General features: G+C 46.1%; 1 long non-coding RNA gene and 1 other non-coding gene across 3 annotated transcripts in view; one reads left to right on the forward strand and one right to left on the reverse strand.

The window, feature by feature from the left end:
* Positions 1-459: 459 nt before the first annotated feature.
* LOC105138841 (uncharacterized) overlaps positions 460-12,571 on the reverse strand; it is a 12,336-nt gene continuing 224 nt past the window's right edge. Inside the window, exons 1-3 of one of the 2 annotated variants that reach the window (XR_844874.1) lie at positions 6,491-12,571; positions 2,415-5,063; positions 460-2,003 (exon numbers count right to left, since the gene is read on the reverse strand). The exon at positions 6,491-12,571 is cut by the window's right edge and continues 224 nt beyond it. This is a non-coding gene — a long non-coding RNA (uncharacterized LOC105138841). Of the gene's footprint in view, positions 5,064-6,490 lie in introns of both variants that reach the window. The other variant, XR_844873.1, reaches the window with a different exon arrangement.
* TRNAS-UGA (transfer RNA serine (anticodon UGA)) lies at positions 2,972-3,058 on the forward strand. Its single transcript has one exon. It is a non-coding gene; the product is annotated as a tRNA-Ser (tRNA).

Genomic DNA, 12,571 nt, shown 5'->3' on the forward strand with positions numbered 1-12,571 from the left:
GAGAGATTTATTTTATTTTAACATAAGTCTTTCGAGATGCTGCGTAGTAAATATAGTATAGAAAGAGATTCGTCTTGTAAGAGCAGGTTGAAGCTATTTATTTTTATTCAATTTAGTAGCTAAGCGCTAAATCATTTGACAATGCCGATCTAATATGTCAATAGTTCCTAAATCAATAGGAAAGTAGCCCAAGGGTCGTAGAGTCGTTGTCGGGTTGGAGGGACCCACGGGGCGGTAACAAGACTAAACAAGTAAGGAAGGGGAAGTACTTTAAGAGAAGAGAAGAGTAAGGCCCATGCTTTTCGTCCCAAGTGGAATGCCAAAAGAAGCAAGCAAAGGGGCGTAGCCGTGACTCTCGAAAGTCGTCTTTTGTATCGCGTCAAGAGAAATGACATAGATAAGATCATTGCTTGAAGAGTTTCATTGTCGAATTGATCTCGGAATTGGATCCCATCCCAATAGTAGCAGCTGCCCAAAGGTGCTTTATGAAAGCCGGTCCACAGCAGTGAAAGTACGATTGATTTCGTCGATCGCCGCTTCTTGCTTTTTTTTGCCTCTCTGGCTTGACTACTCTGCTTGTTTAACACAAGTGTGATTTAACCTTCACGGACTACTTGACTACCCAGCAAGCTCCGGCTCGAAAGCAACAAGCAACTCCTTGAGCTGCGCGAATGTTAGCGCTCACGTTTGATTGTATTTAGGCTTTTAGAAAGCACCGGGCTTTTTCTCGTGAAACCATAAAATTCTTCAATCGGCAAAAAGGATCGGAAGTCTGATAAGGCTTTAATTTAAGAGATGGGCGGTAAGAAAGAGTCACTCAGTAAATCGGTGGATCACACACACTTGTTAGAGACAGAGACAGGGACACGCCTGACTATTAAGAAAGTATACAAGTGTTGAAAGAATGAAGTCTGGGGACAACGGGAAACGTGAGGAATGGGATCCCCAAACCCGCCCTATAAGTTCGCAAGCAAGGGACATGCCGAACACCTACCCTTCCAACTAAGTCCAACGCGAGGACTTTTAATTGACGATGCGTTCCGTCGTCAGCAAGCGGTGGCCGACGACGGCCCTTTTCCCTAAATATCTTGGGAAGCGAAGAGGACAGGGTCACAACTCGTTCGGTAAGATTCTCCCGAAGGTAGGCATTTACCCAATGAGATTATGAGTCTCTCAATTATACGTGTTTTAGGGAGTTGAACGTCTTATTCTTATGAGTGGCCTATGTGAATATAAGCCAGGAGCAAGGATTCCGGAAAGTGGAGCCGGCTCAGGATCCAAAGACGTTAAAATCCAGTTCCAATCTGGATATAAAAGTGAAAAAGTGATATCTCTTTTAGTCCGGTCTTCTTTTCTCTTTTGAGTCAGGTTCTTAAGACAGGACAGGAAATCGGGTTTTCTGAATAATCTCTCTTCCGGCCTATTAAGTAAAGTAAGTAAGTTCGAGATCGAAACTGGACCTGAGAGAGACTAGACTTCTAGTAACAGTAGGTGCGCCTTCAGTTGAGGAGAGCTGTTCACAAGCAGTGGTTATGAGTTCTTTCTTGTTTCGGTTCAGAAGAGGCTACGCACCTTCAGTTGCACTAGTGGATTGAATAACCTTTTTTTTGAGTGAGTGAGTGCCAACAAAGTGCATGTGTTGTTGGTGGAGAAAAACACGAATTTCGATAGGCTGGAAGACTGATTTATACATTTATACTATAATATAAGTAGGACAAACGCCTTAAATTCAAATTGAAATGAAATTTATCCACTTATCCAAGGAATCTCTTTCTTGGGATTTGTATTTGAGAGAGAGAGCTATCTTAGGTCAGTTTCTTTAGTCATGGTTGAACTTTTATAGGTAAGAAAGTAGTCCCGTATGAAATTCATAAACCATTCATATCTGGCACTCACGGAGGTCAATCTTAAGTGTTGGAAGCTACTGCTAAGGTACTCCCCCTCATCTAGAAAGGATAGGCAATTGAGAGAGAATAGGGCGAGGGACCGCTTGGAAGAAGCACCTTTCCTGTGCTTGTCTTGTATCACGGTATACCGAAGATATGAGTCAAAATAGGTAACAGAAGGGGAGGGATTGTTTTCTTAGTGAAGGCGAGCAGCTTTCATTTTTTTTTTAGAATGAATGGTAGGGCGAGTAGGCGGTTCGTATGATTCCTCATCCTCAGAATAAGAAGTAGGAGGATACGCAGAGCAAGAGCTCTTGAAGTCTACCCCCTGGGCGCGCCTCTTAATTCATCCATTTAGGCCCTCCCCGGAACACGTAGATCCAGGGAACCTGGCTCGGGAAGAGCTTCTTACTAGTAGGGGCGGAGCACAGTAAGAGAGCCCAATCTCTGAAATAGAGCTTAGTCTCTCCATAGTAGTATACTAGTAGAAGGCGTAGGTTATGACTTGATCCAATAGAGTCAGAACACCTTTCTATCTAAAAGAAATGTTGCTCGATGAAACGATCCAGATTCCACACTATGCTGTGGGCTGGGGAGAGAGCTGCTCCGCGAAGCTGGGCGTTCAGTCTTCTTATGGTACTATACTAGAAAGAAAATAGAAGAAAAGGCCTTCAAAAAAGAGCGAGAGAGTGATGGGCAACCTTACCTTAGTCTATGCTCGTGAGCCGTCAAGTACCAGTCTCGCAACTGGCGCAAAAGGATCGGTACTTCACTTGCTGATCGTTCGCGAGTTGAACTCGCTCTCTTGCCACGCCTTTCACTCACTCGCTCACGTCGGACGTGATCACTCTTTTTGTTTGGAGGATCATTCGTTCTTCACTCTCTTGCTCCGCAGGGAGCGCAGCAAGGTAGGTGCATATTATCATATAGAAACAAGCGAAGCGTAGCGATTCGTACTACCGTCAAAGTTTCGCTAACCGGCAGGCAATAGAGCCCGCCGATAGGCGCAAGCAAGCGTAGCGAATCACATAGATAAGCCCCTACCTGCCAGCTCGCGGATAGATAGGGCGAGCGAAGCGCGAAGGGGATGGATGTCTGAGCGGTTGAAAGAGTCGGTCTTGAAAACCGAAGTATTTTTAGGGATACCGGGGGTTCGAATCCCTCTCCATCCGCGAAGTCATCAGTTCTCTCTTGCGTTATCTATAGATAAGAACGAATCGGATCGACTCGACTGATATGATAGATGGAATGGGGAGCTTGTCTTATGATTTAGTTAGAAGTCTCCCTTTCGTTATCTTCTGCTCCCCTTGGGTTTGGGTTGGAGAGGGGGATTTGCTCTTCTAACTGAACACGTTATTAAAGATGAAAAGGAACGAAGTAGCTCAGTTCTTACGCTTTGAAGATTCGATAGGTAGAGTAAAGCATAACGCTAGCCTTCCGTGATCCCAGTCGCATTCGATCTTTCAGAATATCGTAAGGACTCCACTAAGCCCAGGCTATGATCACTTCACACCAAGCCGGCAGCTAGAGGGATAGGGTACGGGTCTTTCTAATGAATTTACATAAATAAGAGAGAGAATAGCTAAGCCTTCTGATGAGCCAAGATCAAAAACTAGAAAGGGCATTTTGGTAGTAAAGAGAGAGCCCCGATCAGTAGATAGAGATGGCCTTTAGCAAGAGGCGTGACCGATAGTCCAAGGCACGGAGTTGCTCGTATAGGGGTTTACGACAGACCTCGAAGAGTAGTGGGTTGTAAACAGATTAGAAAGAGTCTGGGTCTTTGAGACTGACCTTGTCAGGAGAGGGGCGAAGCAGCTCGACCATAGGGGGAGGGGTGGTCACTCGTATAAGTCACAGCCCTCCCTTGGGTCGCCTTCTAAGATCAAAAGCTGGAGAATCCTATGTAGTTCGTTCCCTTACGGCTGAGACTCTGGAATTCAAAACCCTCGCCTGTTGGCTTTCGCTCCCGGCTTCCCTATCGGAAATAGTATTCCAACTCGTTTTCGTACGAACGTGATTTAGTTGCCCAAGCCCTCTTTCTGCTACGAAAAAAAGGCACCTTCTTAAAGGAAAGTCAGTCGAGACCCACCTCTGGACTACGGACGAGCTGCTTTCAGAACCGCTTAAGCAATAGATTTACCACCAAAGTGACAACTGAATTGGGCGACTCGAAACCTGTCTCCAACCCTCATTAAACATTATCCGTCTTTCTATCACTAGTAGGTCCTGGCGAACCTGCTTTTGAAATAGCTCGACCGATAGGGAAAGGGTTACATCCGCGAGAGGGTAAGCGTGTAGGGGGGAAATCACGAAGACGGGCCACACATACTTGGCTTTACGCGATAGGGCACTTTTTTAAGACTTTCACCTTTTGAAGCTCACTTGACAGAGGGGTAGCAGGGGCTTTGGAATCACGCTCTAAAGATAAGGTAATAGTTCCATACAAGGAGCGATAGATAGCTCGACTAGAAGGAAAGGATCTTTGGAATTTCATAATGGATACGAATCAGGTCTTCTTCCCCTCTTATCTTATAAGTAGCTATCCTTATGATGAGCCAAGGAATAGAATGGATCGGTAGGAATGATCAGTTGAAAATGACGCATAAGATAAGTCAAGTTCACCGGCTTTCAAGCCTCTTTGCATGATTCCATGTAACTGATTCGTACGAGGCCTCAAACAGGGGAAAAAGATCTTCGTATATATGTCACTGAAACAATCTGTTCTGTCTCTGTTTTATTTTCGGATTCCGAAGATGAGCCGGCCAATCCTAACATCTTTATCTGAGGAGCCGGTCGACGCAGGGGGACCCAACCTCAGATAAAGATGTCTCCGACGCGACTTTCTCGGCAAGAACAACTTTTTCTATTGTGATTTTTTTGGCAAGAGACAAAAGAGAGATTTTATATCAGTCAAAAGCGGATACCGCCCCCCATGCTCCCACGGTCCGCTTACCGAGGTGCGGAGCGGGCCGGGGCCAGAGCAAGTCACGTTGGGGTATAGAGCCGTAAGCGCGATGGGGGGTTTCAGAGGACGTGCTCGTACGGTTCATAGAAGGGTATGATAGTTGATTGTTGGGAACTTTCACTCCTCTATATTCGAAATATGCCTTTCTAGGAGCATTACGATCTGCAGCTCAAATGGTCTCTTATGAAGTCTCTATTGGTCTTATTCTTATTGTGCGCCTTGTGAGCGCGTTTGGATCCGCGAAGGCAATCGCTCGGATGTTCCCCTAACCCAACCCGGGAACGAACCGGAGGGAACCGCAGCATGGGGAATGTCCGCGTCTCGTCGCAAGGCGTGTTTTGAGTTGTGGGTCATAGGGCGGGCAGCTTTTTCTGATCAAGGGCCGGGGCACAAGGGTCCTGGTACTATCCAGGTGCGAAGAACCCCGGAGGTGACTGCAATGAGCAGAAATCTCACTCACCGGCCTAAACGACGAGCAAACACTCGAACGTGAGAGCAAGGGATCGCCCAACGAATGGACGAACTCCAAGGAGGGAGGCAAAAACCATGCTTTCAGAGAAGTGGCGGTCCGAATCTTATCTGCGAGAATAACTGACTAAGCCGTGCCATAAGGCCCATTCTCCAACTCCAAACGGAACGGGGCCAAGCCTTTAGGTTGTTTAAGGAGGTTGGGTGACAGATCGGCCATAGGAGTACTCCGGGGTATAAACCAGGGCAACAAATGTCGAGCATACGACGATGCCGCCCGTTTTCATTTCATGGAAGTCCCCGGCAGAGGAAAGGGCTGTAGGTGATGACACGCTTTGCTTCTTATCTGGAGAGGGGCGCTGAAATCGTTCGGGTCGTGCGTGGCAGCTAGTATAGATTCATAAGGGCGGGCGGCCGCGGGACCTATTCTCTTAACTGGAGAGGTGGCAAGGCTGAATAGGAAAGGGGCCGACTGATGAGTGCCTTTTTATTTTAGCCTTTAGAACTTTAGAAAAAGGCTCTCATGTGAAGCTAACATGGCTGGCTACATACAAGTATAGCCAAATCAAGATGAGACGGGACGGACGGTCAGAGGCCGCCGCGGGACTACCATAGGAAAGCAAAGCCCGCCCCCGCTAGCTAACATAGAAAGATATTCCCAGATAACAGTAGTCTGTCTCTATGTGAGTCTCTTCCCGACCAGGCCAGGCCGAATCGGGCCACCACGTCGGGATGGGAATGGCTCAGCCCACATGCATCATTTGATGAAAGCACTCCAGTCGCCTCCTCGAAGTGGCTTGTCAACCACGTTTTCCCTCCCTAAAAAGAATGTTCCAAATGCCCTTCCTTGGGCAAGACAGCAATGAGTAGTTCGCTCCAGGACTCCATTCCCTCGAGAGCAGGATGCCGACCGAGATGGAGCTGGGAGCCAACCTAGACTTTCCTGGGGCTTGCCCCAACACCTAAAGAAAAGGTGGGCGCCGAAAAGTACGCAGCCCAGCCTCTTCAAGAAAGCTTTGCTTGGTAGGCGCTGCCTACTCACTCAGACAATGCTCTGAACACGAAAGTGTGCAGCCCCCTTCTCCCGAGTCACAGGTAGCGCCTAGGAAAGCACGGACGAGCCACATGCAGGGAAACTTGCACGTGTGGTTCTGGCCGGGGACTCCGGTATACTGTACTAATATGTGTGGGTCCCCGTAATTCGAGTGAGATTGTCATGGCGCAAAAGCAGATATGGTCTGGTATTCCCTTGTTCCCTGTATTGGTTATGTTCTTCATTTCTTGTCTAGCAGAAACTAATCGAGCTCCGTTTGATCTCCCAGAAGCGGAAGCTGAATCAGTTGCAGGCTATAATGTAGAATATGCGCGGGATGCGATCCTTAATAGTCCACTGTTGGCGGAAGCCAATGTCCCGGGGTCCCGGGGACTCATTCTGACTGAAACAAGGGGTGGGTCTTTACCAATTTCTAAAATATTCGATTTAAGGGAAGCCAAAAAGAGCGCCTAGCGCGAGCTTTATTGAAAGAGGCCCCGTCACTATAGATGGGGCGCCCCTTATTTTATTGAAAACTCAAGGAAAGCTTTTATATGTATTCTTGCGCTCAAGCATGCGATTCGAAGAAAGCAACAAGCGAGAAAAGCCCTTTCTATTCTTGCTTGTTTAGTAAAGTCACGCTTTTCATTTTGTTAGGAGTAGGTGCTATCTGGGGCAGGGCACTCCTCATTCTTCATTCGAAACTAATGAATGTCCGGTCGGGGGTTTCTGCCTTATTATCAAAAAGGGAGTTGGGTAAAGCAAACTCCCTCCTTGGACGAGCACGAGGCTTAGTCAAGTAGAACCGGGTTGCGCTGCTTTATGCTCCGATCGAAAACAAATCAATGGGGCCATGCCGGTACGACTGAATATGCGTTAGAAAGGTCAATCCCTCCCCTACGACACCAAAAAAAACCGGGCCGAACTTCTAACAAGCCCGCCCGCTTACATAGAACAATATCGTGGCAACGTAGACCTAAGTGGTATCATATTGGATCCTTGGGAACCATCACAAGGACGGCCGGCCTATATTTGAACGAGAATGCCGTGTCGTCCAGCGGAGCCTAGAAGAAGGTGACTCGCGCAGACAGCTGACTCTTTTTCAATAGAAAGGAATAGCCAAACCAAGTCAGCTGTCTGGTCAATCTCAGAGATCTTATCGGCCGGCAAACTGGAGATGGACGACCACGATCCCGACCTTACCAGCACCAGAGGTGTACTAATCAATGAACCCCCGAAACCTACTTTTCTGACAAAATCAACCAAGCGTCACGACATGTTGTTGATATTGATTGAGTTTGAGGGACTTTCGCTGACTGAATTCATCCATAAACCCAGACCCCCGTAACCTTCGTAACCAAAGCGTCACGACAACATTCAAAGGCACCTTTTGGATTAAAAAGTAGGGGGGCGGGGGACCACGTAGGAAGGCCGACCACTCCTTAAGCCACTTGTGGCTGAGAGAAAGCGAGCCGTCGTATAGGTTGTTCGGAGCGCCGAAGAAGCGAGCCCCTATCAGAGAAAGCCATTGCGCGCTAGCCTAGCTAGCTAGCCTTTTTCAGCTCAGCTGGCTATTATGTTAGTTGTAGCCCGCCTTCCCTCCTTCTCTCATTTCGGAAAGATTTTGCTTTCTTATGATGACCTGGTCGAGGGAGTACGATACATCGGTGTAAAAGATTGAGTGGGACCTGTGAGGTTGGTCACGGGGCAGCTGACCGAAAGGAAAGCGGGTAGGCAATTCCTATTTCATGATTTTTCTTTTTTTTCCGGTATTCCGCTCCACGAGCAGAGCGAATGAACCCAGTGGGCTGTGGTGATGTTAGAATTTGCACCTATTTGTATCTATTTAGTGATCAGTCTGCTAGTTTCTTTGATCTTACTCGGTCTTCCTTTTCTATTTGCTTCCCCTAGTTCGACCTATCCAGAAAAATTGTCGGCCTACGAATGTGGTTTCGACCCTTTCGGTGATGCCAGAAGTCGTTTCGATATACGATTTTATCTTGTTTCCATTTTATTTATTATCTTTGATCTGGAAGTAACCTTTTTCTTTCCTTGGGCAGTCTCTCTCAACAAGATTGATCTGTTTGGATTTTGGTCCATGATGGCCTTTTTATTGATTTTGACGATTGGATTTCTCTATGAATGGAAAAGGGGTGCTTTGGATTGGGAGTAATCACTAGTGATAGGGCATAAGGGGAGAGGACAAGGTCAAGAGCGATGCCTACTTTGTTTTTTCAATCTAGAATGGATACTACTATCCGTATCGAGCTGCTTTACACCCAGAACCATGCCGATTGTTTTTTCATTTTATTTGGTATTATTTTAATAATCTTTTTACTGAAAAATAAAAATTTCAGAAAGGAAACATGGTTGGCACGGTGCCTCCACTTCACGCGGGCCAGGGCCCGCCCAGTCTGGTGCTCCGGAGGACGATGACCCAGAAAAGGTGCGTCTTCGGAAAGACATTCGTAAGGCTCTGGAGAAGCTTCTAAAATTGTTTGCGCTATTGTAGTGGCATGGGGTTCTGTGGTAAGTACGGGGCAGAACTCATTTTCATTTCTTGGGAGCCCGAAGATGAGTTTTCCTATAATATCCGCAAATGCGGATCCGGGGCTTGCTCCGCTTTTTACGGAAATATATGTCTAACGAGGCGTGGAACTCTGCTGACATGAACGCTCACTGGATCCATGACGTAATACGCCGGGATCCCCCATCATCTACATGACTTTTTATACCATCGTCTGGTTTTTGGTGATGGCCTTTTTTATCTTATTCGTATTCTAATCTTCACTTCAGTCTTCTCTGAATTGGAAGAAAAAGAAGTGAGTGAAACGGGAAAAAAAGATGATGAGAAATCCCCCCGGACGTACTCATGGGCAGCGTGAGGAACCGGGTAACCAAAGTCACGATCAGAAAGGTTGACATCCAGACCATGTTTCTGGAAAGCGCTGGTTCGAGCCCAGTTCGTGACAAGGCCTTTTTGGTCATATAGAAGGATAGACGCCCCTCCTTTCTCGTTAGACAGATGACTCCCCTATTTTTTTGCTGGTAAATACGGGATAGGATCGACTCTGGCAGCTGAACTTCTTTGTCTATTTATCTATGGCTCTTGTGCTAGTGCCCATCAATCTCATTCAATCCACCAATCAACGTGTGGTAGCTCCGCCATCTGCAGCGAAGGAAGGATAAGAGCGAACGATTCTTATTCTACTTACAGCCCCTCTATCGAAGCAGAACAAGTAGAAAACGGATGCCCCAGTTTTTGGGGATTCTATTTCGATCCAAACCCGACAACCCACATTTACATTTATATACGAAATTAGAAAGACCCCTTTTTTAGTTTCGTTTTGGCAGACTGAATACCAATCTCGCGTGGGTAAGAAGAAAGCGGTGAAACTAGGCGCTTCATTCAAAAAGGCGCAGAACGGTGCAGGAGTTCCTGGAGCTGGAGGCAGGGACAGCAGAAGGGTGAGATTCTTTCTGAAGCTAGGATGGAGAGGCGGGAGGTGGGAATCGAGCATTACTGGCGGCGAGATCGGAGTAGCACCTGGTTGGGGTAAGGAGATCAATAGCTATGTGCTATGGAAGCGGGGAGGAACTTCTTTTCTAATAGTTGTTTTGTAGATTAGTAGTTTAGATTAGTTGGCCTGCTGAAGACAGACCGAATAGAAAAACAGATGGTTTGATAGTTGCACATTCGCTTAGTGACTGATCCAGTGCCGGGAAGGAGAACCCGATACTAAGGCTCAAGCACTACCTAAGGGTAGGCAACGAAACAAACAGGAGCTTGAAACTCCACTACTAGAGAGTGTTTCCTATAACCAACCTACCTTATTCCTGTAACCAAACCTACTACTTTACACTAGTACTTTTTCTAGTACCAGCACGGGGAGAACCTATACCTCAAACTAGTTCCTATCCCTCTTTGCTTGAAAGACTACTGATTTTGCTAAAGAACTAGCTTGCCCCTGACTAAAGGCTGGGAGATTATCTAGCTATTTAGACTAAGGGGAGAGCTGGTCTTTCTGTTAGAAAGGGTAAACATAGTAGATACCTTTTCCACGTTAGGAAATTTGGAAGAGTAGTACCGATAGCCTTAGTACGAGTTGGACCTTTCTTATTCTTAGTCCTCTTATGACTCTTATACAAGCTAGCTCTCTTATGCGCTTGCCTCGGATTACTGGTAATGTTCTTTAGGCCCTTCTTACTCTGCACTGTCAGATCAAGGGAAGGAATGAGAAGAATAGCCTTTTCCAACTCACTCTTATCCTATTAGTAGAACTGCTAGTCTTCTAAGCCTGTTAGTTATTATGCTAGGTAAAAAGGGGAGCTGGAGAAAGACCAGTTTTTAACTACTGTTAGCATGTTAGCTCGCTAGTAGTACTGATAGAATAGATTAGGGACTTCTTAAATTAGGAAACTCTAAAGTTGGAAGAGCCAAAAAGAAAGAGCCATTCGATGCCAGAACCGGATGTCCTTATGCAATTGGATAGACTGGAAGAGATTATCCTTTTACAAACAAGAGATGCTTGAACTTCAACTAATTCCCCAGCTGCCCTAACCTTTTCTGTCTGTGCTAAGAAACTAAACTCACGCCCTAGCTGCCTTTTACCTAGCGCCTCGCTGAGACTGCTTCACGAGACTGCTAAAAACTAACTTGACTTGCCCCAGCTTGACGACTCCTTTGATTTGCTTACTAAGCCCTAGCTTACTAGAAAGAAAATGGATTTCAATTGCGGCTTGAAAAAAAAAAAAGAATAGAAAAAGAGACCACGAAAGGGCGCCATCTTCGAGACCACGGCTGAATCTTTGTTTAAAAAGGGCCTACAACTTTGACTTTTCTTCTCTTCCTTCTCGTGCTTTTTCTTTTCTAACTATCAAAGAGAATGTGAAAAGAAAAGGGAGTTCGGGGGTACTAAACAAGAGACAGACTCTCCAAAGCACAAGCCGAAGGCATATTTTCTATGGAAAGCAAACACAGGCATCTCAGGCTTGCCCATGCTTACCAGACCGTCACTTACTAAGGCAAGACTTCTTACTCAGCCTAAGGGTAAGGGTTCTCCTAAGACAGAATGCTTTGCTTACTCCCCGGAGAAGAAAGAAAGAGATATTCATTAAACAGATCAGATGAACGACCAAAGTACGATCGACTGAAAGGAGAGGAACGTAGTACCTTTCGCTTTGTAGACTACGCTCTTACCCATAGGTCGAGCCTGGAAAACTGAAACTGGTTTGAAATCCTGCTCTGGTTCTTGCACTTGACTTTTTGTTGGGTTCGTAGTCAAAGGCAGGAAGAACAGACAGAAGAGAAGAAGCTAATGGTACACTTTTTCGTTGGTCGCCTCTTTCAGAGCCTTCAGCTTCGGCAACTAATAACCATAGTTAGTGGCTTCTGGTCTATAGTCACTGATCTCGAGTATGCCCTCCGCCTCTCCTCTTTTTCTTGGGTCTATCACCTCCGCTCACTAATCTCTGTCTCTTTCGTGTCTGTCTTCCGGTTGATGATGAACTTGTTGTCTTCTTAGTCGTAGGTGTAGGTGCTCTTCTCTTATTCGTATGATAAGTATATGTAAGAGTGACTTGAAGACGCAGGCTTTTTATTTTAGGTCTTCTTTCAAATCCTGCCCGGCTTATTTTCGCTAGGCATAATAGTAACCACCTCCCTCCTCACCGAAACTGCGAAGGGACGGTACGTACACAAAATGGCGGCTTACCGCAAGTCCCTTCGGTCTATCTTTCTTTAGCTCTGGTGGGCGTGGTTCTGTAGTTCTTCTGGCCTTTCTTCATGTCGTAGCCTTAGCTTATCGATGGGTCTTGCATTAGATACATATAGCATTTTCTTTGACTCATGCCTTGGGGAGTCACTAAGTCTTCGCTACATGCCTCTAAGCTGGGAAAGGTAAAGAGACTAAAGTTCCAAAAGTAAGGGTGAGTTTACGAACACGACTTCCCTCTCTTAAGCATATCGCTATTAGGACAGCGCTGGGATGAAGGCAGCGGTATCGGATGATTCTCCACTCTACTTTACTTCCCTATCTTGACTTGGAAAGGTAGGAGGTCTCTCTCCCAAACTCTAAAGAGTTTGCGATTTCAACCATAAATGATCAATGGTTAGCAAGAAAGCATGAAAAACAACTAAGCTCCATTCGTACCTGGCTTTATATAAATGACTACTTATAAATTGATAGATCAGAATAGCTATTTTAAATAAATAAAAGG

Source organism: Populus euphratica, unplaced genomic scaffold (assembly GCF_000495115.2).
Source record: "Populus euphratica unplaced genomic scaffold, PopEup_1.0 scaffold83.1, whole genome shotgun sequence".
Taxonomy (NCBI): Eukaryota; Viridiplantae; Streptophyta; class Magnoliopsida; order Malpighiales; family Salicaceae; genus Populus; species Populus euphratica.